The 25,595-nt window shown below is 42.1% G+C and overlaps 1 protein-coding gene across 4 annotated transcripts in view; it reads right to left on the reverse strand.

Moving 5' to 3' along the window:
- Window positions 1–23,944, reverse strand: part of SLC38A1 (solute carrier family 38 member 1) — a 66,259-nt gene extending 42,315 nt beyond the window's left edge. The window contains exons 1-3 of one of the 4 annotated variants that reach the window (XM_036250938.1): window positions 23,797–23,944; window positions 23,443–23,614; window positions 2,365–2,479 (exon numbers count right to left, since the gene is read on the reverse strand). The gene's annotated coding sequence lies outside the window, so the exon portion shown is untranslated. Of the gene's footprint in view, window positions 1–2,364; window positions 2,480–7,810; window positions 7,982–23,442; window positions 23,642–23,796 lie in introns of those variants that run through there. The other 3 variants (XM_036250940.1, XM_036250939.1, XM_036250937.1) reach the window with 3 other exon arrangements.
- Window positions 23,945–25,595: the final 1,651 nt, after the last annotated feature.

The raw sequence follows: 25,595 nt of genomic DNA on the forward strand, positions 1-25,595 counted from the left end.
AGGGGTCAACAACAGTATAGAAGGAGGGGACTGGCTTTTGGACACACAGCATCACCAATCAAAAAGCAGGTGGCAAGAGGGGCGAATGCAGTTTCAAAAGGAAAGCTGGAGCCTCACGGGGAGAGCCTCAGTGTGGTGCTGGGGACCATGGAATGAAGCAGAGTGTCAATGAGATTGTTTTTGTTTTTCTTTTTTACCTCTAATGGTAAATGGATGACATTCTGATATTTTTTCTGGTCCTGAATTCCATAAGACGATTGCAACCTAGTTAGTCACAACAGCAATGTGCCAATCTAAGCATTCTAGAATACCTCAAGAAGCATTTGGTTAACTGGTAACATTTTTCAGGACCCATAGAAAGTACCCTACAATGATACTTCTTCCAGAATTGTCTTCTCCTCCTCCCCACAGCCAGGCCACACATTATTCCTTTTTATTCACACAGTCTCCTATCTAGAATGAAACCTTCCCAGTTCCAAGATTCTTTACAACTTCCATCACATAAATACTCTCTAATACCTCAGGTTCCAGGGGGTTCCCCCTTCCTGCAGGGCAGGGTCTCTTGTGGAAAGCAGAAAGCCAGGACAGGGAGATGTGAGCTCCATGAACTCCTGGTCTAAGGCCAACTTGGCAGCTTGGGGCTGATTCTTCTAGCCAAGGTGGTAGTATTAGAGACGGGCCACTTCTAACAGCTTTTAGTGCCTTCACACAATAGCAATGTGTACACCCTGTCTTTACCTTGCAGAAGTTGAATTTCGTTAAAACAGTTGGATACCACCTTATCCCTGCCCCCCGACCCCCGCCCCCTTGATCAAAGTTGCACAAATGGATTACACGGGGTCATTTCTTTTTTTTTCTTTCTTTCCTTCTTTTTTCTAATCCTCACCCGAGGACACTTTTGCATTTATCTTCAGATAGAGCAGGAGGGAGAAAGGGAGGAAGACAGAGACAGAAACCTCGATGTGAGAGAGACACATCGACTGGCCACCATCCACACGACCCCAACTGGGGCCAGGGACAAACTGCAACCGAGGTATGTGCCCTTAGTGGGAACTGAACCCGGGACTCTCTCTGGTCCACAGGCCCACACTCTGACCGGTGAGCCAAACTGGCCAGGGCAATGGGGTCATTTCTAAGAGTCTTGCCACGCTGTTTCTCTCCTATATGGCCCCCTCAGAGGCTACTGAAGTGATATAACAGGCCTGGCAGAAAGGTGGTTCAGTGGATGGCATTTCCCATCTGGATGAATGAGTCCTTTTCTCGCCATAAACTGGTAGGAAACAGGGCACTAAACTAGAGCTTTCTCAGGAGAGGTAAGTTTAACAATAGATCAGGAATCTACTGTTCGAATTTAAACTTTCCCATCAATATATGTGTGTGTCCATGTGTGTATGTGTGTTTACACAAATAAACTTATATACATAAAACTAGTCGTTTGAAAAGTGGACACAAAGGGGAAAAGAATAAAAAGAACAAAGGAAGTCCTGGCCACTAAAATTATGTCAGTATTAGGCAAATACCAATGCTACGTTAATCACATAGAACAATATTTTTTCCTTTAGCTTAAAGAAAAATTTATTTTTTCATGGTTTTGGAAACTAGGAGTCCAAGCTCAAGTCCCAGCCTCCTCCGAAGGCCCCTCCCTTTGGCTTGCAGGTGGCTGCCTCCTCACTGTGTTCTCATGTGGTCTCTGTCCCTGTGTTGTCCTAATCTCTCTCTCCCCCCCCTTTTATTTTAGAATACATTATTATTGTTGTGAAATAACCTATCTGAAATCTAACTGTTCTTGAAACTGAAGGCTGGAAAAATGGAAAAAATTAACTAAGTTAGTGACATCTGTTAGAGGCCACACTCAGAAAACACTGTCCATTCAATGCACCTATTTATTGAGTGCCAGGTGATGAAGGGATGAGAAAGGTTTGGAAAGAGTCAGTTTCAGGGGTCTGAGGCAGCAACATAGAAAAGTCACATGTGCATTGGCTCTTAAAAAAGAAAAAAGTTTTTTGGGTTTTTTTTCGGATTCTAAAACGAATACACGCTCACTAGAATCCTTAGAACATTGTAAAAGAAATCCCACCACCCAAAATTGGCCACTGTCGGATTTTTATGTTTTTCCTCTTTTCTTTTCTTTTTTGTTTCTTCTCTCTAGCTTCCTTTCTCCTGTCTCTCTATTTTATTTATAATTGGGATTTTAGACTGGTTTAACCCACATTTTAAATGTAACATTATAATGTAAGCATTTTGAGGAAGTGCTTTTAAAAAACATATTAGTTCCTCATTAATAAAGAATATAAGATTTTGTAGAAAAATTGTAAGAAACAAGTTTGTAAATGAAGGAGGAAACAAGTAAAAAGAAAAAGTCACCTGTTATCTCAGCAAGCAGAGACAATCACTGTATATATATTGCAGTACGGCCTTCCAGGGTTTTTGTATGCACATAGATATAGCGCCTGGTACACAGTAGGCACTCAATAAATATCTGTTAAATGAAAAAAATGAGTACAAATAAAAAATATATATACATTTCTAAAAATGGAAATCATACCGTAGAGTTTTTAAAACATATTTTTTACTTAACAAGATATGGTCTCCTATATTGACTCATGTCAGTAAACATAGGTCTACACCATTACTTCTAATGACTGCTCAATGGCTTGACTGCTACAAATTGACATGCAACCTATTACTACTGGACAGTCACCCTGCTTGTTGGACAGGAGACTGACTTCTGGAGATGGGGCCTGAGCTGAGACTTCTCAGTGAAGGAGAACATAATCAATGGCTCAGAGGCAGGAGGTGCAAGTGGAGTTCAAGATACAAATTATAGTTTCACTGAAAGGCCGAAGCAATTATCAGACTATACAATTAATAAAAAAGCCAAATGGGGTCATCATGCAAAGATCTTGATGTTAACACAACCATAATTACTATATCTCAATGTTTATATGAGGTAACAAATTATAGTTTACCCAGCACAAAGCATTTCAGATCCTTTACTGCATTATGTTGGTATGCTTATTGGTACATTTTATTAATAGTACCAATGTAAAATACAGAAACTTATTCTCTGCTCTTCATGGTGTTAGGTAGCAAAGGAGAGGATTTGCAGACAAACTTACACTGCTTAGAGCCTATTTAAACAAACAACATCATCCCACATAAAGTGACAATATACTGTAAAACATTTGCACGATAGAACCAAACTATACAGCAGAACAAAGAGTAAGTCCAGAAAGATTTCAGGGACATACATATATACATAAATACATACATATGTACATGTAGGAAGGAAGAATGGAAAGTAAATGGGGCCTTGAGAAATCAGGTAAGGTTTTACAAAGTGTTAGAACTTGCACAATGTCTAAAACCAGGTAGGCTTTAGACTGGGGGATAGAAAAGGCATTACTTGAACTAGGAACACCACAGGCAAAGACATGGAGGCCAAATGTGCACAGACCAGCCTCACATGACCATTCAGATGAGCTCCGCCAGAGTAAGGGGAGCAAGTTACGGTGCATGTTTCTTGAGGAATAGCAGGTTTTATAGGTTTGATTAAAGGTGATTTAAAGATTGTACTGGGAAAACCAAACCAAAGACTGTAGTATAACTTAAACACTGTCCAAAATTACTTTTGGGGGATAAATAAGCAAACATACAATTTCAGTTGCAAATATACTTTGGTGGATCGGCCCACTCAGTATTTTTTCCCATTTCGTTGCAGTCAAACTGTTATTTCCCACATCCCTTTCACTGTGGGCTCTAGATATGATTTAAATCCCACCAGTCAGAGAGCAAGGTGCTGGGGACAAGGCATCCATTTGGCTGGTCCCATTCTGTCAGGTGAAGAGACAGCAACGGAGCCAACAACTGTGTCTACGAATTCCTGATAATCAGATTTGCCTCAAGTGATGTGTTCCTGGAACATGTAGTTGAGACAACGAGAAACCAGCTTCCTGATGGAGGCCCACGTAGCAGTTTCCTCAGCAGGTCAGCTGAATGGTAGTATTCTGGAGCTCACTCCCCGAGGCCCAGAGAGACCTGCTATTTGATCTCTTCTATCAATTTCACAGGCACTTAATTTCCTGCCTTAAATCCCTGTTGTTTCACATACATAGAAAGATTTCTATTATATTAAACCCTGACTAACAGTCTTAATTTTATTTTTCTTCCCTTTAAAATGGCTTATTACGGGAACGTTTAAACATACATGAATGTGAACAGAATAGAAGAATGAACCTCCGTGTATCAACTTCAGCTATGATCAATTCAAGCCAGTCGTTCAGGTTTTACCCCCAGCATCACATAGAATAGTTTTATTTTATTTATTTCTTTTTTTTATCCTCACCTGAGGACACTTTCCCATTTTTTGTTCAGGTAGAGTGGGAGGGAGAGAGAGGAACAGAGAGAGAGAGAATCATCGATGTGAAAGGAACACATCGAGTGCTGCCACCCGCATGACCGACCAGGGCCGGGGACAAACTGCAACCGAGGTACGTGCCCTTAGCGGGAACCGAACCCGGGTCTCTCAGGGCCGCAGGTCGACGCTCTAACCGCTGAGCCAAACCGGCCAGGGCCATAGAATCGTTTTAAAGCAGATCCCAGGTATCCTATCATTTGTAAATATTTCAGCACATATCTCTAAAAGGTAAAAACTCTTTTTTCAGATAATACCACCATATCACTGTCAAACCTAAAAAATAACAAGAGTTCCTTAATATCACTAAATATCCAGTAACATTCACTTAATTTTTAAGTTATTATGAATCACTGTTGATTGTTGCTGTTGTTTTTATTCTGAAGAACGAATAAAATCACACTGCTCCTAGCTCAACTCCTGAGAAGTAATCATGGTAGCCAGGTCAGTGGTTTTGAGAGAGTGTTAGGCCTCAGGCTAATGATGGTCCTGTTGTTCCTGCCATCCTTTCCAATAACTGACTGAGCCTGTTTACCCACTTGGGATCTTTGAATCACTGGGCTCTTAAGTGGTAATAATATGGATCTATGAGTTGCTTTTCTGTATTTCAAAAGAACTCAAACAGGCAAAACAGACATATCTATGAGTAATAAAAATGGGAAAATGAATTAATGGAGTACTACGCAGCTGTAAGAAAGAAAGATCTCTTATCCTTTGAGATTACATGGAGGGACCTGGAAAGTATCATCCTAAGTGAAACAAGCCAAACAGAGAAAGACAAGTATCATATGATCTCACTTATTTGTGGAATATAATGAACATAACAGTCTGAGGAATGGGATAGTCCCAGAGACGTGGAAGTGGGGTACAGACTGACAATCCCCAGAAAGGGGGGGGAGATAAACCACAGAACTTATATGCATGCATGCATGAACAATGGACATGGACAACAAAGCTGGGGACAGGGCAGGGAGGGAAGGGGAGGAGGGAATCAGTGGGGGAAAAAGGAGAAACATTAGTAACAAAAATTAATTAATAAAATAAAATAAAATAGCCCTGGCCGGTTTGGCTCAGCGGTTAGAACGTCAGCCTGCGGTTCAGAGAGACCTGGGTTCGGTTCCCACAAAGGGCATGTACTTCGGTTGCAGTTTGTCCCCTACCCTGGTTGGGTCGTGCAGGTGGCAGCCACTCAATGTGTCCCTTTCACGTCGATGTCTGTCTCTCTCTCTCTCTCTCTCTCTCTCCCCCTGTCTCTCCCTCCCATTCTACCTGAACAAAAAATGTACTCGGGTGAGGATAAATAAAATAAAATAAAATAAAACAAAATAAAATAAAATAAAAAATAAATTAAAGTTGTAGTCAAAACTCATTAAACAGTATAGTTAAGATCTGGATGCTGCATTGCATATAAATTATACTTCAATTAAAATAAAAGCTTAAAATTAATACTCAAAATTTTTGAAAACCAAGGTCCTTGGAGGTAGGGAATAACAAAAATGGCCTTTGGTAGTGAGCAGGCTGGGAGCCAGTCAGCAATCTCAGAAGAAACGGTGTTTTCTCTATCCTTACTCAAGCCTCACCACTTCGCCAGTGCTGATGACCTCAGCTCTGCTGGGACTCGGTATCGCCATTTCCTCTCCTTGGGCTTCTCTGACTTCTGTCAGCCACCCTCACCTCTGGATCTGGACAGTAACCTTGTTTAGAACCGTGAACTACCACCTGCCCCTCCTCTCTTTATTGCCAACAGTCTGAACAATGTGCTCCTGTCCTCATCACTCCCTTGAAACCATGCCCCATTGGCAAATTCTGGGTCCATCATTTTGGAGCTGTGTGACCCTGGGCAAGTAGACTACCTCCTCTTCGCCTCAGTTTCCTCTTCTGGAAAAGAAAGATAAAGTAACACCCACCTCGTACAGTCGTTAGGATGATTCCACAGCTGGGTCCATGTGCAGTACTTATAGCAGTGCCTGGCCTGGTTCTCGTAAGCTATGGTGACTATGATTGCTACTATTGCTACTACTTCCTAATCAAGACAAAAGGCCTTTTTTCTCAGTCCTCATTCTCTTCAGCTCCTTCCAGAGCATGCAGCACTCTTCATTGACCTCCACCAACTGGTTCCTCACCACGTCCTCCTAAGTGCTGCTTCTTGGCCTCCTTTGCCAGCTCCCTTCCTCTCCCCTTCCTCGCCCTCAGTGAAGGGGTGGCCCTTCTGCCTTCCACTCTTCCCTCCATACACACCAAATTCTTTCCTTTTTATGGTTTCAGACCTGTAGTGTCATGTTCATCCCACAGGGCATCTTTCAGATGTTTTTCCCCAGGCATTTTCATTTCATAAAACTAGAATTCCTTTGTGTTACGAAATAAGATCTTCATAAATGCTACTTGATAATAATCATGGCCCTTAACATGCCATGTTTCTTCATCTGCGAAATGAGGGAGATGATCTCTCAAGTTCCTTCCTGCTGAGAAAAATTTCCCAAATTCTCTCTAGACTGCAGCTGCCCTCTGGACTTCCCCACATGGATGTCTTCCATTAACCTCGAACTCCACGTGCTTAACTGAACACATCGCCTGACCTCACACTTCAGCTTTTCTATTTCTGTTAAAGATAATGTTCATTCTCTTCATCACTTAGACTTGGAATCCAGCCGGAGATCACTTCAGTGCTACCTCATGTCTAATCAGTCACCAAGTCTTATCAACATTCTTTCATGGGGTCTGTCCCTTCCCTTCCTCTCATTCCTTTCAGCTCTCCAATCCTGACTCTGCCTGTGGCTTTCCTCCGTGCTGCCTACTGATCCCTCCCACCTGCCCCTCTCTAGACACAGATTCTACCTGAAAATATGTCTTGTACATTCCTCTCCCCTCTGCCCCACCAGTCATAATTTTTCCTAATGTCTACGGGATAAAGTCTAATCTCCGGAACCTCAAATTCAAAACCCAGATTGCTCACGATGATCTCTTTAATTTTTCTGTCCCATGACTTTCTTTCTGAACCTTCCAATCCTGCAATGGATCTCCTCTTATTCAGTTTTCTGCTCTGTTCACATCATGCCCTTGGTCCTGAAAGTACTGCCCCACTCCCCTTCCCATCAAGCCCATGCTTACATTTCTTTCTAAGCCCAAATTGCTTACTTACAGGCTTCTGTATTTTTCAATTTCAAACCAAACTTCTCTGGGATGTCTTTCTCCAATTATCAACCCATGATTGAATATTTACCTGTGATGAAGTGTTACATTAAAGCACTTATGAGGGGGTACTGCCAGCTTCTAGTGGAAAGAGATCAGGAATGGTGCTAAACATTCAATGCACAGGACAGCTGTCTACAACAGTTATCTGGCCCCACATGTCAGTAGTGCCGAGGGTGAGAAGACCTGTGTTAAAAAGAAGCTCACCAGGGGATAAGTATTAACCATGTCTGGAGCAAGGAGATGAGCTGCTCACTTCCTTGGACAGATTGTCCCCTGCAACCGATGTTGTTCACCATATCCCAACACCTGCTCTTACAGCTCCGTAATTCCTCTTCTATTTAGGTGTCCACATGATCTTTTCTTTTTCTTTTATTTTTTAAAATATTTTTTCTTTATTGATTTAGGAGAGAGAGGATGGAAGAAGGAGAGAGAGAGACAGAAACATCGATGAGAAAAAACATTGGTTGCCCGCCTCCTGTATGCCCCCCACTGGGGATCGGGCCCACAACCTGAGCATGTGCCCTGGTTGGGAATCGGACTGGCGACCTCTTGGTGCATGGGTTGATGCTCAACCAATGAGCCACACCAGCCTGGCTCCAAATGATCTTTTAAATGTCTGTTATCAATATGCTCAGCCTACATTGTCTGGGAATCAACCTACCCTTATTCAGATGTTTTGAAAGTATTGTGATTTCTCTAAGACAGAAAATACTGATGAACTCTAAAAGTTAATGAATTTAACCTGTAACTCTGAATATAGGAGAATGGACTACATATTATTTTTTTTCTTTTTTAAATTGAAGCTTAAGTTAATTAGAACAGTGAGTGTATCTGAGCAGTATAAATACCACAAAGTTAAAAATATCGTTCTCGTCACCCAGCTGGTATGGCTCAGTGGTTGAGCATTAACCCATGCAACAAGAGGTTGCCAGTTTGATTCCTGGTCAGGGCACATGCCCAGGTTGTGGGCCAAATCCCTAGAGGGGGGCGTGTAGAAGGCAGCTAATCAATGTTCTCTCTCATTGATGTTTCTATCTCTCCCTTCCTCTCCTCTCCCTTCCTCTCTCTCTAAAATCAATAAAGAAAAAAAATTAAAACAAAAAAACTTGCTATCAAAATATATATATATATCAAAAGATATATATATATATCTTTCTTGTCTTCCTCTGGCCCCCAAGGTCCAGTAGGATCTGGTTCTGCACACTTCTCCATCCATATCCCTTCCCTTCCCACCCATAACCCACTCCAGCTCACCAAGCTCCAGACACATCAACATCCCTGGATGCTCCTGAAACATATCAACCTTTGTTCTGTTTCAGGGATTCTGTACATGTTGTTCCCTGGGCTGGCTCCTTATCATTCTTCAGTCCTTAGCTCTACAGGGGGCCTTTCCTGACTACCCCATCCTCTGTATCCTCCAACATCACCTGTTCATTTCCTCCATGGCATCTAGCACAGTGTATAACTGTCATAGGCAGTTAGACACATGTGAGCAGAGCAAGGACAATGGCCAGGTACAGAAACTCACCAGGGCAGAAAGCCCTGGAATGCCTAGCAATAGGGAAAACAAAAACTTCGCCCCCAGGGTAACCTTTCCTCCCCTAGCATAGCGATTTAGACCCCTGACCTTTTCTTCCCTAAAGATAACATCTAGGCCTCAGTTATGTTTCAGATCCAGGTCCAGAAAAACAGGGGGAAAAAATCTTTCTCATCAACAAAAAATTCATAGATTTAAATAATTACTAAAAAAGCACTGAGCTGAAAACAGCCTGGGAAGTTCAGCCTTTGAGAAAATTCTTTTTATTTGCACATGTATGTTTTTGCTCAATTGATATCTGTGATCAAGGATTGTTATTGAACTAAAAACAGTGAATGGGAGTTTGTTTTTAAGTCCTGGCTAAGCTATGACAGTTAAGTCCCAACAAAATATTCTTTTTTTTTTTTTCCCAACAAAATATTCTTTCTTTCTTTCTTTCTTTCTTTCTTTCTTTCTTTCTTTCTTTCTTTCTTTCTTTCTTTCTTTCTTTCTTTATTTTATCCTCACTCGAGGACATTTTTCCATTTTTTATTCAGGTAGAGTGGGAGGGAGAGAGAGGAACAGAGAGAGAGAGAAACATCGACGTGAAAGGAACACATCGAGTGGCTGCCACCCGCACAACCGACCAGGACCGGGGACAAACTGCAACCGAGGTACGCGCCCTTAGCGGGAACCGAACTTGGGTCTCTCAGGACCACAGGCTGACGCTCTAACCGCTGAGCCAAACCAGCCAGGGCGCCCAACAAAATATTCTTTATAAAACAAAACAAAATCAAAACCAAAACACAGAAAAAAGAATTTTGAAGCACCACAAAATGGTATACGTAAAGAAGATCATTTATTAAAAGAAACATTTACAAATATGCCTTTATTTCAAAAGAGAAAACATGCTATAATCCAATACTAGCTGATATAGTCTTTGAACACGTTCTTTCCTTCCCTCTGGGCCTCTGTATTCTCACCTTAAATAGGAAAGCCAGGTTAACTGATACACTCTCAAAGATCTCCCAGTTCTAAAATCCTCTGAATTTATGATTCTATAGACTATTTCTTAATGGATCATGATCAGAAATAAGATGATGGTCTTGTGGACAAATTCTTCTGAATAGGTGACTTAGTCTAGTAGGTCTCAGTTCTGACTAGAAATAGAATTACCTCAGGAGCTTTAAAAAAGTAATAGTGGAGACTAAGTTGTGTGGCTCTAGGACAGGGGTCATTTTCCCCTCACTTGAGGGGTGTAGAACCCTCCTTTCATGCAGCCAAATCCTGGTCTATTTGGTCCTCATAAATCCTACTGGACTCATCCTGATGATTCCCTGAGAACCTGCACCACCACAACGGGCTGCAGGCACCCGGTGGGTGGCAGCTACATTTGGTATACCCTGAGACATTTGCTGAGTAGCCTCAGACCTAGCACTGGCACTGAGTTTGAACCTCAACCTGGCAACTCACTGAGAACCTACCTCATGCAACTCAAGTACTGCCAGAGGCTCATTCAGTGACTAAGCCTGTCAGGCAGCCAGCAGGTGGAGGCAGGGGAAGGTGGACTTGGGGTGCCTTGGGACTTTTGCTGACTTGCCCCTGGGCCCAGTGCTGGTAAAAACTGGCTTGGTGTGCAGTGGTCCTTTCTGTGCACACCCACACCCAGCAGAGGCAGCAAAACTGTAGATCACTTTGTATCTCCAAACAGGTTGCCTAGGGCCAGTCACAGGCAGTGTCTGACACTGGCATACACCAGAATCCCTCCTAAGAGGCCCCAGAACCAACACACCAAGTGGCTAGCCTTTGAAAACATCAGAGCAGGATCCAATTAGCTTCACAGGTGGCATAGCCAAAGGGAGATCTCAGCAGGCACCAGACCCTGCTGAGGCAAATTCCACTTTGTGTGGTCAGCACCCGCACAGCATCTCGTACACTGTAGTCAGGGGCAATCATCACAATCAGACAGCCTGAAGGTCAACACCACACATAAACAGGCCCACAGCAATCAACACTCAATTACAACAGGAGAGCCCACATAACCCACACAGGGACATTCCTGGAGCACCCAGATCAGGCGATCAAGGAGACTGTGCCACTGGGTCTCAAAGGACACTTATTGTATAAGGCCACCCTACCAAGACTAGGAGCCGTAGCAGATCTACCTAACAAATAGAAACAAACACAAAGAAGCAGCCAAAACAGGAAGACAAAGGAACATGGCCGAAATAAAAGAACAGGAGAAATCTCCAGAAAAAGAGTTAATGAAATGCAGGCAACCAGTTTTCAAAAAAAAAAAAAAAAAAAAAGGTTATAAGAATGCTCAAGAAACTTAGTGAGAACTTCAACAAAGAGATAGCAAGCATAAAAAAGGACACAAAAACCATTAAAAAAATGTCTAAAATGCAGAATACAATAGATGGAATAAACAGTAGTTTGGATGAAGCAGAGGACTGAATCCACAATTTGGAAGACAAGGTAGCAGAAAATACCCAATCAGAGCAGAATAAATTTTTTTAAAAGTGAGGATAGTGTAATGGACCTTTGGGACAACATGAATCATAAAAACATCCACATCATGGGGTATCAGAAGGTGAAAAAAAAGAGCAAGGGATCAAGAACCTATTTGAAGTAATAATGACTGAAAACTTCCTTAACCTGGTAAAAGAAAAAAACACACAAGTTCAGGAAGCACAGAGAGTCCCAAACAGGATGAACCCAAAGAGGCACACACCAAGAAATAACCTAATTAAAATGGCAAAGGTTAAAAAAAGAGAGAATCTTAAAAGCATCATAAAAAAAGACAGTTACCTATAAGGGAGCTTTCATAAGACTGATAGCTGATTTCTCAATAGAAACATTCAGGCCAGAAAAAATTGGCATAAAATATTCAAAGTGATGAAAAGCAAGGACCTACAACCAAGCCTTCTTTACACAGCAAAGCTATAATTTAAAATTGAAGGAGAAATAAAGAGCTTCTCAGGCAAGAAAAACCTAAAGAAGTTCATTACCACCAAACCAGTATTACAAGAAATGTTAGAGTCTTCTCTAAGAAGAAAACAAAGCAAAGCAAAACAAACTAACCCCGAGCACCGTAGTTATAAAGAATAAAATGGCAATATATACATATCTATCAATAATCACTTTAAATGTAAATGGCTTAAATGCTCCAATCAAAAGACAGAGGGTAGCTGAATGAATAAGAAAACAAGACCCATATATATGCAGTCTACAAGAGATCTACCTCAGAATCAAAGATCCACACAGACTAAAAGTAAAGGGACAGAAAAAGATATTTCATGCAAATAAAAAAGAAAGAAAAGCTGGGGCAGAAAATACATATATCTGACAAAAGAGACTTCAAAACAAAGGCCATAACAAGAGACACAGAAGGACACTACATAATGTTAAATGGATCAGTTCAACAATAGGATATAACCGTTGTAAACATATATGCACCCAACATAGGAGCACCTAAATATATAAAGCAAATTGATGGACATAAAGGGAGAAATCAACAGTAATAGTCATAGTAGGGGATTTAAAAACCCCATTGACATCAATAGATAGATCTTCCACAAAGAAAATCAACAAGGAAACAGCAGCCTTAAATGACACACTAGATCATTGGATTTAATTGATATTTTCAGAACATTTCAACCCAAAGCAGCAGACTATACTCTTTTCAAGTGCACATGGGACATATTCTAGGACAGATCACATGTTAGGACACAAAACAAATCTCAATAAATTTAAGAAGATTGAAATATATCAAGCATGTTCTCTGGCCATAATGGTATAAAACTACAAATCAATCACAAGAAAAAAAAACAAAAAACTGAAATACACCCAAAGACATGTTATTTAGCTTCTAAGTAAAATGTTACCAAACAATGAATAGGTTAACAATAAGATCAAGGAAGAACTCAAAAGATACCTCAAAACAAATGAAAATAAGAACACAACATCCCAAAATATACCGGACACAGTAACAGCAGTCCTAAGAGGGAAATTCATAGCATTACAGGCCTACCTCAAGAAACAAAAAATCTCAAATAAACAATATAAATTTACACTTAATCTAGAAAAACAACAACAAAAAAGCCCAAAGTGAGTAAAAAAAAAAAAAAAAGAAAGAATAAATATCAGAGCATCAGAGCAGAAATAAATGAAATAGAGTCTAAAAAACAATACAAAAGCTCAATAAAACCAGGAGCTGGTTCTTTGAAGAGATAAACAAGATTGACAAATCTTAACCAGACTTATCAAGAAAAAAAGAGAGAGAGGATTCAAATAAATACAATCAGAAATGAAAATGGAGAAATAATTCACTCTACAAAAATATAAAAACTTATAAGAAAATATTATGAGCAACTATAGGCCAACAAATTGGACAATATAGACAAAATGGATACATTCCTAGAAACATAACAGAACATCTGAATAGACCAATTACAACTACTTAAATAGAGGTAGCAATAAAAAACAACAACAAAAACTCTCAACAAACAAAAGTCCTGAATGTAATGGCTTCACTGGTGAATTTTACCAAACATTCAAAGAAGAACTAATACCTATCCTTCTCAAACTATCCCAAAAATTCAAGAGGAGAGAAGACTCTCAGGCTTATTTTACAAGGTCAGCATTATCCAATTCCAAAATCAGATACAGTCATGACAAAGGAAGGAAATAATAGGCCAATCTCCCTGATGGATATAGATGCTAAAATCCTCAGTAAAATATTAGCAAACTGGATTCATCAATACATTAAAAAGATCATATACTATGATCAAGTGGAATTTATTCTTGGAATGCAAAGTTGATACAATATGTGCAAATTAATAAATGGCATACACCATATAAATAAAATGAAAGATTAAAATCACATGATCAACCCTGGTGACCAGTTCCTGCTAGGGGCACATACCAAAATAAATAAATAAATAAATAAATAAATAAATAAATAAATAAATCACATGATCTATCAATAAATGCAGAAAAAGCATTTGATAAAATTCAGTGCCCATTTATGATAAAATCTCTCAACAAAATGGGAATGGAGGAAACATACCTTAATGCAATAGGGCCATGTATGACAAACCCCCAGACAATATCACACTCAATGGGCAAAAATGAAAAGCATATCCCTTAAGATCAGGAACAAGACAGATGTCTGCTTTCACCACTCTTACTCAGTACTGGAAGTTCTCGCCACAGCAATCAGACAAGAAAAAGAAAAAAAAAGGCATCCAAATTGGAAAGGAAAAAGTAAAACTGTCATTATTTACAGATGACATGATATTATAAACAAAGAACTCTAAAGACTCCATCAAAAAACTATTAGTACTAAAAAGTAAATTCAGCATACCTACCAGAATGGCTGCCATCAACAAATCATCAAACAAGTGTGATGAGGGTGTGGAGAAAAGGGGACTCTAGTACACTGCTGGTGGGAATGCAGACTGGTGCAGCCACTATGATATACAACATGGTGTTTCCTCAAAAAATTAAAAATTGAACTGTCATTTGATCCAGTGATCCCACTTCTAGGAATATACCCTAAGAAGCCTGAAACACCAATCAGAAATAATATGTATACCCCTATGTTCATAGCAGCACTATTTACAATAGCTAAGATCTGGAAACAGCCCAAGTGTCCATCAATAGATGAGTGGATTAAAAAAGCTGTGGTACATATACACAATGGAATTCTATGCAGCCATAAGAAAGAAATATTTCTTTCTTTCTTTCTTTTTTTTTTCTGGTACGTGCCCCTAGCAGGAAATGAACCCAGGACTCTCTGGTTCAGAGGCCCACACTCCAACCGCTGAGCCAAACCAGCCAGGGCAGAAAGAAATACTTCTTATCCTTTGAGATGACATAGAAGGACCTGGAGAATATTATCCTAAGCAAAACAGTCAATCAAAGAAAGACAAATATCACATGATCTTACTTATTTGTGGAATATAATGAAAAACAAGCTGAAGAACAAAATAGACCCAGAGACATGGAAGTGGGGTGCAGACTGACAAACTTCAAAAGAGGTGGATATGAGGGGAGGGAAGAGATAAACTACAGAACTTGTACACATATATGTGTAAACAAGGTCATAGATAATAATACTGAAGGGGAGGCAGGAGTGGGAAGAAGGGGTCAATGGGGGGAAAAAAGAGAAACATCTGTAACAATAATAAATTAATTAAAAACAAACAAGCAAAAAAATAAATAAATAAAAATAAAAAATAAATTCAGTAAAGTAGCAGGATACAAAATAAATATCCAAAAATCAATTGCATTTTTATATACCAATAATGCACTATCAGAAAGAGAAATAAGAAAATAATCCCACTTAGAGTTGCATTAAAAAAACACACTTTGGAATAAATTTAACCAAGGATGTAAAAGAATTGTACTTGGAAAATTATAAGACACTGAAGAAATAAAATGAAGTAGATACAAATACGTGGAAGCATGCACCATGTTCATAGATAGAAAGAATTAACATCATTAAAATGTCCATACTACCCAAAGCAATCTATAGATTCAACACAATTACTATCACGATAATAATGGCATATTTCACAGAACTAGAACAAGTATTCCATAAACTTATATGGAACCACAAAAGATGCTAATAGCCACAGCAATCTTGAGAAAGAAGGACAAAGTCAGAGGTATTACACTATACTACAAGGCCATAGTAACCAAAGCAGTCTGGTACTGGCATAAAAACATATATGGATCAATGGAACACAATAGAGAGCCCAGAAATAAACTCACACCTTTATGGCCAATTACTATTTGACAAAGAAGGCAAGAATATACAATGGGGTCAAGATAATCTATTAAATAAATGGTGCTGGGAAAATTGGACAGATATATGAAAAAATAATAAGAAAACTAGACTACCTTCTTACAACACACACAAGAATAAACTCAAAAGGGATTAAAGATTTAAATGTAAGACTCAAAATCATAAAAAACCTGGGAGAAAACATAGGCAGTAAAATCAAGGTCATTTCTTGTAGCAATGTTTTTTCTGATTTATTTCCTTGGGTAAGGGAAACAAAAGAAAAAATAAACAAATGGGACTACATCAAACTAAAAAATTTTTGCACAGCAAAAGAAACCATCAACAAAATGAAAAGACAACCTACTGAATGGGAGAACATATTTGCTGATATATCTGAAGGGGTTAATACACAAAATTTCTAAAGAACTTATACAACTTAACACTAAAACAAACAAAAAACAATTAAAAAATGGACAAAAGACCTGAATAGACACTTCTCCAAAGAGGATGCACAGATTGCCAATAGACATATGAAAAGATGCTCAGTGTCACTAGTCATCAGAAAAATGCAAGTTAAAACCATAATGAGATATCACCTTACACCTGTCAGAATAGCTATCATCAATAAATCAACAAACAACAAGTATTGGCAAGGATGTGAAGAAAATGGAACCATCATGCACTTTTGGTAGGAATGCAAATTGGTGCAGCCACTGTGGAAAGCAGTATGTAGTTACCTCAAGGAATGAAAAATGGAACCTCCTTATGACCCAGTGATTCCACTTCTGGGAATATATCCGAAGCGACCCAAAACACTAATTTTAAAGAATATATGCACCCCTATGTTCATTGCAGCATTATTTACAACAGCCAAGATTTGGAAGTAGCCAAGTACCCATCAGTTGATGAGTGGATACTTTTACACAATGGAATACTATTCAACAATAAAAAAAGAAGGAAATCTTACCTTTTGCAACAGTATGTATGGACCTGAAGAGTATTATGCTAAATGAATTAAGCAAGTCAGAGAAAAACAAATATCATATGATTTCACTTATATGTGGAATCTAATGAATAAAATAAACAAAATCAAAACAGACTCATAGATACAGAAAACAGACTGACAACTGTTAGAGGCAAGGGGGCATTACAGGGCTGGGTGAACAAGTAAAGGGATTAACCAAACACCACCACCAACAACAACAAATCTCATAGACACAGACAACCGGACAGCAGCATGGTGATTATCAGAGGTAAGGGGGTGGAGGAAGGTAGAAGAGGGTAAAGGGGGGATAAATGTTGACAGGAGGCTTGACTTGTGATGGTGAACATACAATACAATATACAGATGACGTATCATAGAACTGTACACCTGAAATCTATATAATTTATTGACCAATGTCACTTCAATAAATTCATTAAAAATAAAAAGATTTAAAATAATAACAATAATAATAGTGATAACCTGCCCCCCCTCCCCAACACACCCCAGTTTCTGATTAAATTGACCTAGGATTGTATCCAAGCATGGATATTTTAAATGCTCTCCAGGGGATTCTAATGTGCATTAAGATCTACAGATTTAGACTCAGGGTTAAAAATAAATGCAGCCAGGGCCCAGGTAGGCAGGAAAAATGAACAAAGCAAGATCAGGCATAAGGAGCTGGAGAACATGAGTCCCATCTATTTCTGTAGAAAAAAGACAGGTCTTTTTATTTTATTTTTCAAGAAATGCCAGAAATTCAGATTTTAAATGAAATTCTGACATTTAAATGTTGACAACTAATTCCAAACCATTTAAAAAGAAACTGTAGGTCACCCAGCTGGTGAGACTCAGTGGACTGAGCATCATCCCAATCAGGGCACATGCCCAGGTTGTGGGCTCGATCCCCAGTGTGGGGCATGCAAGAGGCAGTGGATTGATGTTTCTCTCTCACATTGATATTTCTATCTCTCTTCTCCTAGCTCTCTCTAAAAAATCAATAAAAACATTTTTTAAAAATAAAAGAAACTGTAGGTCACACAAACTACAGCCACAGTGTTCACTTGGTTCTATAGCCACTAGTTTGCAACCTGAACAAACAACCTAAAAAAGTTCAGTAAAGCAAACACAACTTCCCTGCACTCAGTCCTCTCTCCTACTCAGAGTCTCTTCCCCCCATTCCTTGGGCCATAGCCTATCCATTTCCCTTTGCTTTCCATTGTCTCTGTCTTTTTCAATCTTCTTTGTCACTCCTAAGAAATGGAAACTGAGATCCACACATTAAATCTTTATGTGGCCCTGGCTGTATCACTCACTGGACAGGCTTCTGATGCCTGGGGAAATTCAGGTTATAAATTGTAATCTGAGGCTGTGGCTCCATGATGTCAACAACTGGTTGGTTTAGTCGAGTTAAGGGAAAAGTCATCATGCTTTCACATTACTAAGACTTTATCAATAACATATGGAGGTCTTCATTTAATTTCTGATTGTGTTTCGTCTACTTTTAATTCTAAACCATTGCATATTAGACTTACTCCTGGTGTTTGTTGTGGTGTATGCGTGTGCGTGTGCGTGTGTGTGTTTAATTCCCATATCTGGGCTCTACCCCAAGCTGACTCAATGTAAATTTCTGGAAATGGAGTCTGGGCATTATAACTTTAAAGAACTCTAGGTAAGACCAATGTGAAGTCAGAGTTGAGAATCACTAATCTAAACCTGTCTTCCAAACATTAGCAGTGTGTTTAACCTCAAATGGTTATCATCGTGAATAGTTCCTTTAACTCGTTCAAGGATTTTCTAGGTTCTGTTCTCATTGTATCCTCACGTCTCTGTGACTTAGGCAGCTCAGACACAATTATTACCATAAGACCGATGAGAAATAAGGTATAAAAATGTTAAATGAGCCCTGGCCAGTTTGGCTCAGCAGTTGGAGCGTCAGCCTGAGGACCAGAGAATCCCAGGTCTGGTTCCTGCTAGGGGCATGTACCTAAATAAATAAATAAATAAATAAATAAATAAATAAATAAATAAAGTTAAATGAGTTGCCCCAGTGTACTGCCAAAGACACACTGTAACTTCACTTGAGGCAGTTCCTTGATTACAACCCCAGTGCCTGCATTTTCCCCAAACCATGGGGCATTCCTAATCACTAAATTCCTTTACTATTAGTGAGTAACCTAACACACAAGTGGCCACTAGAAAACCAGGTAATATAACGTGATCAACTTTAGAAGTATAACAATGATTTCGTTTAGGATCAGCGTTCCCAGGTGTGTTTTTCTGAAGGCTATGATGTGATTTGGATGTGTTTGTATTTCATGCACATACTTCCCCACCTGCACACACCTTTCACAAATGCATATTTTCCCAGAGACTTTCAGGTAGTTTCCATCAAGATATTATTTTCAGAAAAGTATTTTTAAATTATTAAATAGCCATAGAACATCAGAGGTAAGGGGAACTTTACTGATCAACTTTCCTCACTCCCTATGATAGATGAGAAACCTGAAGTTCTTTGTAGTTCAATATATATGGAGTGCTAACACCATGCCAAGCACTTCACATCCATTATCTTAATTGAATCTTCAGGATAACTCAATAAGATGGATACCACTACTGCCACCATCATCACCATTATCATCATTATTCCCATTAAACAAATGAAAAAAACAAAACAAAACACAAAAACCCTGAAGTTTAGAGATGCTAACCAACTTACCCAAAGTCCCTAGGCTGGTTAGTTAAGACCTGATGCAGTCATTCCTTGGTATTCTAGGAGGACTGGTTCCAGGACCCATGTGGATCATAAAAATCCATGGAAGCAGGTCCGGCTGGTGTGGCTCAGTGGTTGAGCATCGACCCAAGCACCAAGAGGTCACCAGTTTGATTCCGATCAGGGCACATGCCCAGATTGTGGGCCAAATCCCTAGTGGAGAGCATGCAGGAGGCGGCCAATTGATGTTCTCTCTCATCAATATTTCTATCTCTCTCTCCTTCTCACTTCCCCTCTCTCTAAAATCAATAAAGAAAAAAAATTTTTTTAAATAAATAAATAAAATCCATGGAAACTCAAGTCCCATATATAAATGGCATATATAACCTAAGCACATCTTCCCATATACTTTAAATCATCTTTGTATTACTTACAATGCCTAAAACAATGCAAGTAATATATAAATAGTTGTTATACTGTATTGTTGAGGAAATAATGACAAGAAATAAAAGTCTGTACATGTTCAATACAGATGCAACCCTGGTAGGCTTAACTCACATCAGCAACAACATAACGTTTTTAAAAGCATTTTTTTCTGGCCGGTGTGGCTCAGTGGTTGAGCATTGACCCATGCACCAAGAAGTCACCGGTTTGATCCTGATCAGGGCACATGCCCAGGCTGTGGGCCCGATCCCCAGTGAGGGGCATGGAGGAGGTGGCTAGATGATGTTCTCTCTCAATGATATTTCTCTCTCTCTCCCTTTCTCTTCCTCTCTCTCTAAAATAATAAAGAAAAATAAATAAAAAGTATTTTTATATCTGCAGTTGGTTGAATAGAGGGATGCAGAACCTCCAGATACCAAGGGCTGACTATATTTACATTTGACTCAAAGCCTGTGGCCTTATCCCCCACAGTCCATCACCTGGAGTGACAACAGTGCAACCCATAAAAGGTAACACATCTTTAAGAAAATGATAAAAGGTGACCAGTGGACACTTATTCAAAGAGGTAGAAAACTGGCATTTGGGCTAGGACTTCACAAATATATAGAAATTTAGTAGGCATTCCAGTCTGGAATCAACACTGACATCGAGGCAGAAAAGTGACAGGGAGGGCAGCAGGTGAACTGGGACAGAGATGAAGAGAGGTGAGGAGTTGGATTATGGAGGGTGCTCAGTGCTTGGTTAAGGAATTTATACTTTAATTGTAGGCAATGGGAATCCACTGAAGGTTTTTAGAAGGTCATTAAAAAATACAAAATGAGTTTTAGATATACAGATACCATGGAAGTGCCGAGATTGCATTAGGGGAGCTTGGTATGGAGAAGACCCACTAGAAAGCTGTTATACCTCATCAATTCGCTATTTCACTCTTAACCACGTGTTGCACTTGCATCTTCCTCCCCTGAGTGCTGGTTTCTTCAGGGCACCTCCATATCTGTTTCATGATTCTTGTATCCCAACACCCTACTTGAATTGCCATGTCTAGGTCAGGTGACAGGGACTTGAACTTGGACAGTGGGACTGGGGATGAGAAGATAGGTTTGAGGGGCATTTGCAAGGGCCTGGCAACTGCTCAGAAGTGAGGAGAAGGTAAGAGAGAAAGAGAAGCAAAGTAGACAAAGATGAATGTTTCAACTTAGAAGAAGAGGAACGAATAATGAGATGTAGAAAAGGGATGGTCAACAATAGCATAAAGAAGTTAATGAGATGGATGTTGGCCAAGATCTCAATCCAACAAGCATTTTATTAAGTAGCTACTCTGCTGAACATTAGGGGAACAATTATGAGAAATACTGGCTTTGCCCTCAAGTATCATCCAGAGTGAGGAAAAGACAAGACTAGCAATAGCCTGATACCTGGACTCCTAGTCTCAGGACAAATGTCACCCTCTCACACAGGCACTCCTAGAAGGTCATCTACCTCAAGCACCCTCCCTCACCACATGACCCTGTTTTATTTCTCCATCGTACTAATAAATATCTGATATTCATTTATCCTTGCATTTATTGCCTGTTTCCCCATGTGAATAGAAGCCTCACAGAAGCAGGAACTGTATCTTGTTAGTTACTGCCTGCCACAAAATAAGCCCCCTCCCCCCGGAAATATTTACTGAATATGTTTTTTGTGTTTTTTTTAAAGTGAATAAACCTCATCAAGGTTAAGACCTCAAACTAAACTAGGCGGGTTTCCAGATGCCTAAGGCAACATACTGAGAAATGTAATGACTGAAGAGCAAAGCCATTTATTTGAGGTTAGGGTTGAACCAAAATCCCACAAGGGAGCCCGCAAAGGATCAGTGCCTCGACCTGTTTCACATAGATTTCATGTGTTCCAAACCTGCGTGAGATGTTTAACAATGAGGGCAGCCAGCCACCTAGCTCAGGTTTTCTTTCCGTTGTCTGACGTCAGAACAAGCACGAGTTGCTGCACAGTTTCTTCCATCAAGGTGACAAATTACAGCCTTGCTGGGCCCTGCAGTCTGCAAACCATTGATTTAGTCTCTCCTCCTCCTTATATTAAAAAAAAAATTAAACCCACCGCAGAGATGTCAAATCCATAGCCACGTTTCCTAGCTCTGGGGTCTTTTCTCCTCTTACTACATACATCACCATGGATTCATCTGAGAAAGGACGTTATCCTGGCGGCGGTTAGGTTTCCACTTGGGAACCGGTGCGATAAAAACTGGGTCTGCGCCGCAGAGCGAGACACAAAGGACTCTCAATTGTAGCACCACCCTCCCCAGCCCAAGACAGCCTGTGAAAGGCACCGGAAACGCCGTGACGCTGTTACCGCGAAATTCCTTTTGCCGCCATAAGCACTTCTACCATCTCTGACTAGTTCTGCCGAACTACAAAGGCGGGAGATTCTGCAGGCAGCCCCGGCAGCCCCATATCGTGCAGGATCCCAGGGGTGCTGAGGAGCTCGACGCCCTGGGAGGTGGATGGGGGGGCGGCTCGCCCCAGGACTCACACTGGGGTGGTGGAGCGCTTTCTCCCCGCACCGCCGCGGCCAGTCTAAAGGCCTTTTGTGCCAACATTTTTAGGGACACGAGAGAGGTGCCAGGATGGGGCGAGGAGGTGATGTGGAAGGGAGACAGTCCGAGCCTGGGCCCCAAGCAAGCGGTGGTCTTTTGTTTGCCAGCTCCAGCAATCCCAGCTCCCAAACAGCACTTTTCTCTTTCTTCCCTTCTTGATTTTGGAAAGAACCTCTCCAGGGCGGGAAAGAACAGTAAGTCACTGCCAGCATCCTTTAGCAATCTATCCCCGGCTTCCTCCTACTCCTCTCCGTTACTGAGATAGGGGCAGAGCTTAAGGGGCGGCAAACGTGCTCGGGTTTACTGGGGCTCGGCGGCCAGTCCTGGAAATCAAGCCGGTCGCACGCACATCCTTGGGGGCATCACACGCTCTCCTCTGGGCCCTACGGACACGGAATTACCCCAAATCCCCGGGATACAATCACTCCTCGGGTATGCAGTCGCGCCCTCACATCGGCTGCGCTCTCCCAGCACACCCCTGACCCTCGTATAATTTAACTAGGTCGGGTGCCACACGCTGCCACTATGAAAAGAACCAAAAAGTAAGCCACAGCCAGGTGAAATCAGGAACCTCTACGTCTGCCTACGCTGCCACGTGCATTCGGAACAACAGGAGACCTAGTCTTTTCCTTTCCCCAAAGCAAAATCCAAACGCATTCGGTACAGCCGCACACCCCTTCCTTTCCGACCGGCGCGGACGAGTTCTACGTTACCGCCACCCCTCGCACATCTCCAGCATCCCTTTCCTCCCGCTGCCGCTCCCTCAGCAATCCCGAGTCAGGAAAATCACCCTACCTCGGGCAATAAAGGGGAGAGTGTCAAAAGGTGAGACGTCAAGGTGTCCGCCCTGCCGGATTTTACTCCCGGCCGTGTGATGTCCTTTGTGTCAAGGTCTAGCTGCCTCAGCCGGGAAAACGTGGCCTCTGCCCGCGAGCGCTGGGCGGGGAAGCTTGGCGTGGCGGATTTCCTAGGAAGGTGAAGGGCGGAGGTTCCCGGCGACCTTCAGACAGAGCGGCGTGGCTACCTCAGCCCAGCTCCCCTGGCTCTCCTCCTCTTTTAGGGGCGGATTGCATCAGAGTCCCCCCCACCCCCCTCCCCACCCCCTACCCCACCCTCCCCACACACACTGCCCGCCAGCCTCGCACTTACTGCGACACGCTCGGGCGCTGAGGGTCTCGAATCGTAGTCATTCTCCTACTGGGGGCCGCGTCGCCCGTGCGCATCCATGGTTTGTGATGGTTTAACAGGGAAAGTCAAGCCATTCCTCCTGGTCCGGCGCGCCGTCACCTCCCCTACCGCGCGCCCGCTCTTTAACCAAACTCGTGTCACTGTGCAGTGCTGGTCACATGGTGTCTCTGCTGGCGGCGGCGCCTGCTGTCCCCCTCTTGCCTCTCGCTGAGGATGCAGCGATCGCGGCTGGCGGAGATTGAACATCGGGAAAGGGGTGAGGGAGGGGTTGCGCGGTACGCCTAAGCCCGGCGCTCCGACGGCGGCAGCGGGAGCGGAGGCTGCGTGCAGCCTGGACACCTGCCCCACGCCCTCCTGGGGCCAGGCCGCGAGCCCAGAACCGGGCTGTGGCGGCGGCTGGAGAATGGGAACCCTTGGGGATGGATATGGGGAGTCTAGGGGGCGCAGGAGGAGGAGAGGAAGGTTGTGCAGTTGGGGGCGCGTTTTGGGGTACGCCAGAGTCCTGACAAGCCGCCGCAGGGAGGGACGTTGCATTGTGGGAAGGACGCAGAGTGAGGATGGCAGCGGGAGTGGCTGGTCCTCGCGGGCCCCTCGAGCCGCTGTACCACCTGGAGCTGCGGGTGGCGATGAAGCGGTGTGTTGGCTCCGGGTACAGATGGTACAGACCGTGACCGCCTGGGTTGGCGGGAAGGGGGCCGAGGTGCTGGGGCAGCGAGGCGGGCATCTTCGGAAAGCCTTTGTCTCTAACCCGCAGTGGGAGGGGCCTCCCCTCTCCCGGAACCTGCAGCCTGACCGCGCCAGCCCTCCTGAGATCCGTGCTGTGCAGCCTGTACTGGGGACTGGGTGTGACACTACCCGGAGGATGTGCTGAGCTCCAGCGCGCACCTGTCTAGGCGCGAAGAGGCCGGCCCCTCCCCAGCCTGGAGAGCCACGTGGTTCCGCCCCGCGAGCTGGGCACGTTGGGGTTAACTGAGCAGGGACGCTCCAAATTGGGGGGCAGTGCGAGCAGAGAAGCAGGATGGGGGGGACTGGACAGCTGGGCCCGTTTCCCTTTTGCTTACTCTTTGTTTCAGCCCTTTTAATGGGCCGGGCACTTCCTTGCAGGGGAGTTGTGTTTCCTTAAAATGGCGACAGGAAATCCCACCTGCGCGTCAGCCGTTCAGACTGTCATTCGAGCGCGAATTTGCGGGGTGGAAACTCGAGCGTCTTTATTGACAGGAATGGTTCATTCTCCGTGTTCCATCAAAACAGGAAAGGGAAGGTGAATCATAATTGAAAAATTAATCTACCTGGAGTGTTTCAAGCGGGCAGACTGAATGGGTAGTCACTGTAATGGAGTGGCTATCGCTTTTTCTTTCTTTCTTTCTTTTTTATCACCGCTGGAAAAGCGAGAGGACAGCCAAATTTTACAATCCTTATAACGGACTAAAATCCTGTTCCGTTGAATGGCAGTAAATGCTCTTTAGTTCAACAACGGCTTCCTGAGAACCCTATTTAGGAGGAGTGCTCTTGAACAAACCTGAGAAACGGAAGTCAGTGCCAACAGAAGCGGGTAAAATGATGGACTTTCTAGCTCAGACAGACTTGCCATCACATTCTGTCTCTGACCGTTATTGCTTCTCTTATCCACTTTTGACCTAGTCGTGTTTCACCACTTAGTTAAGAAAGAGGGTTAATAGTAGCCACACCATAGTAATATTCTACAGGTTACCAAAAGTTGGTTCTTTCCCCCTGCTTCCTTCCTAGAAGCAGCTCATTTA

Source organism: Molossus molossus, unplaced genomic scaffold (assembly GCF_014108415.1).
Source record: "Molossus molossus isolate mMolMol1 unplaced genomic scaffold, mMolMol1.p scaffold_m16_p_10, whole genome shotgun sequence".
Taxonomy (NCBI): Eukaryota; Metazoa; Chordata; class Mammalia; order Chiroptera; family Molossidae; genus Molossus; species Molossus molossus.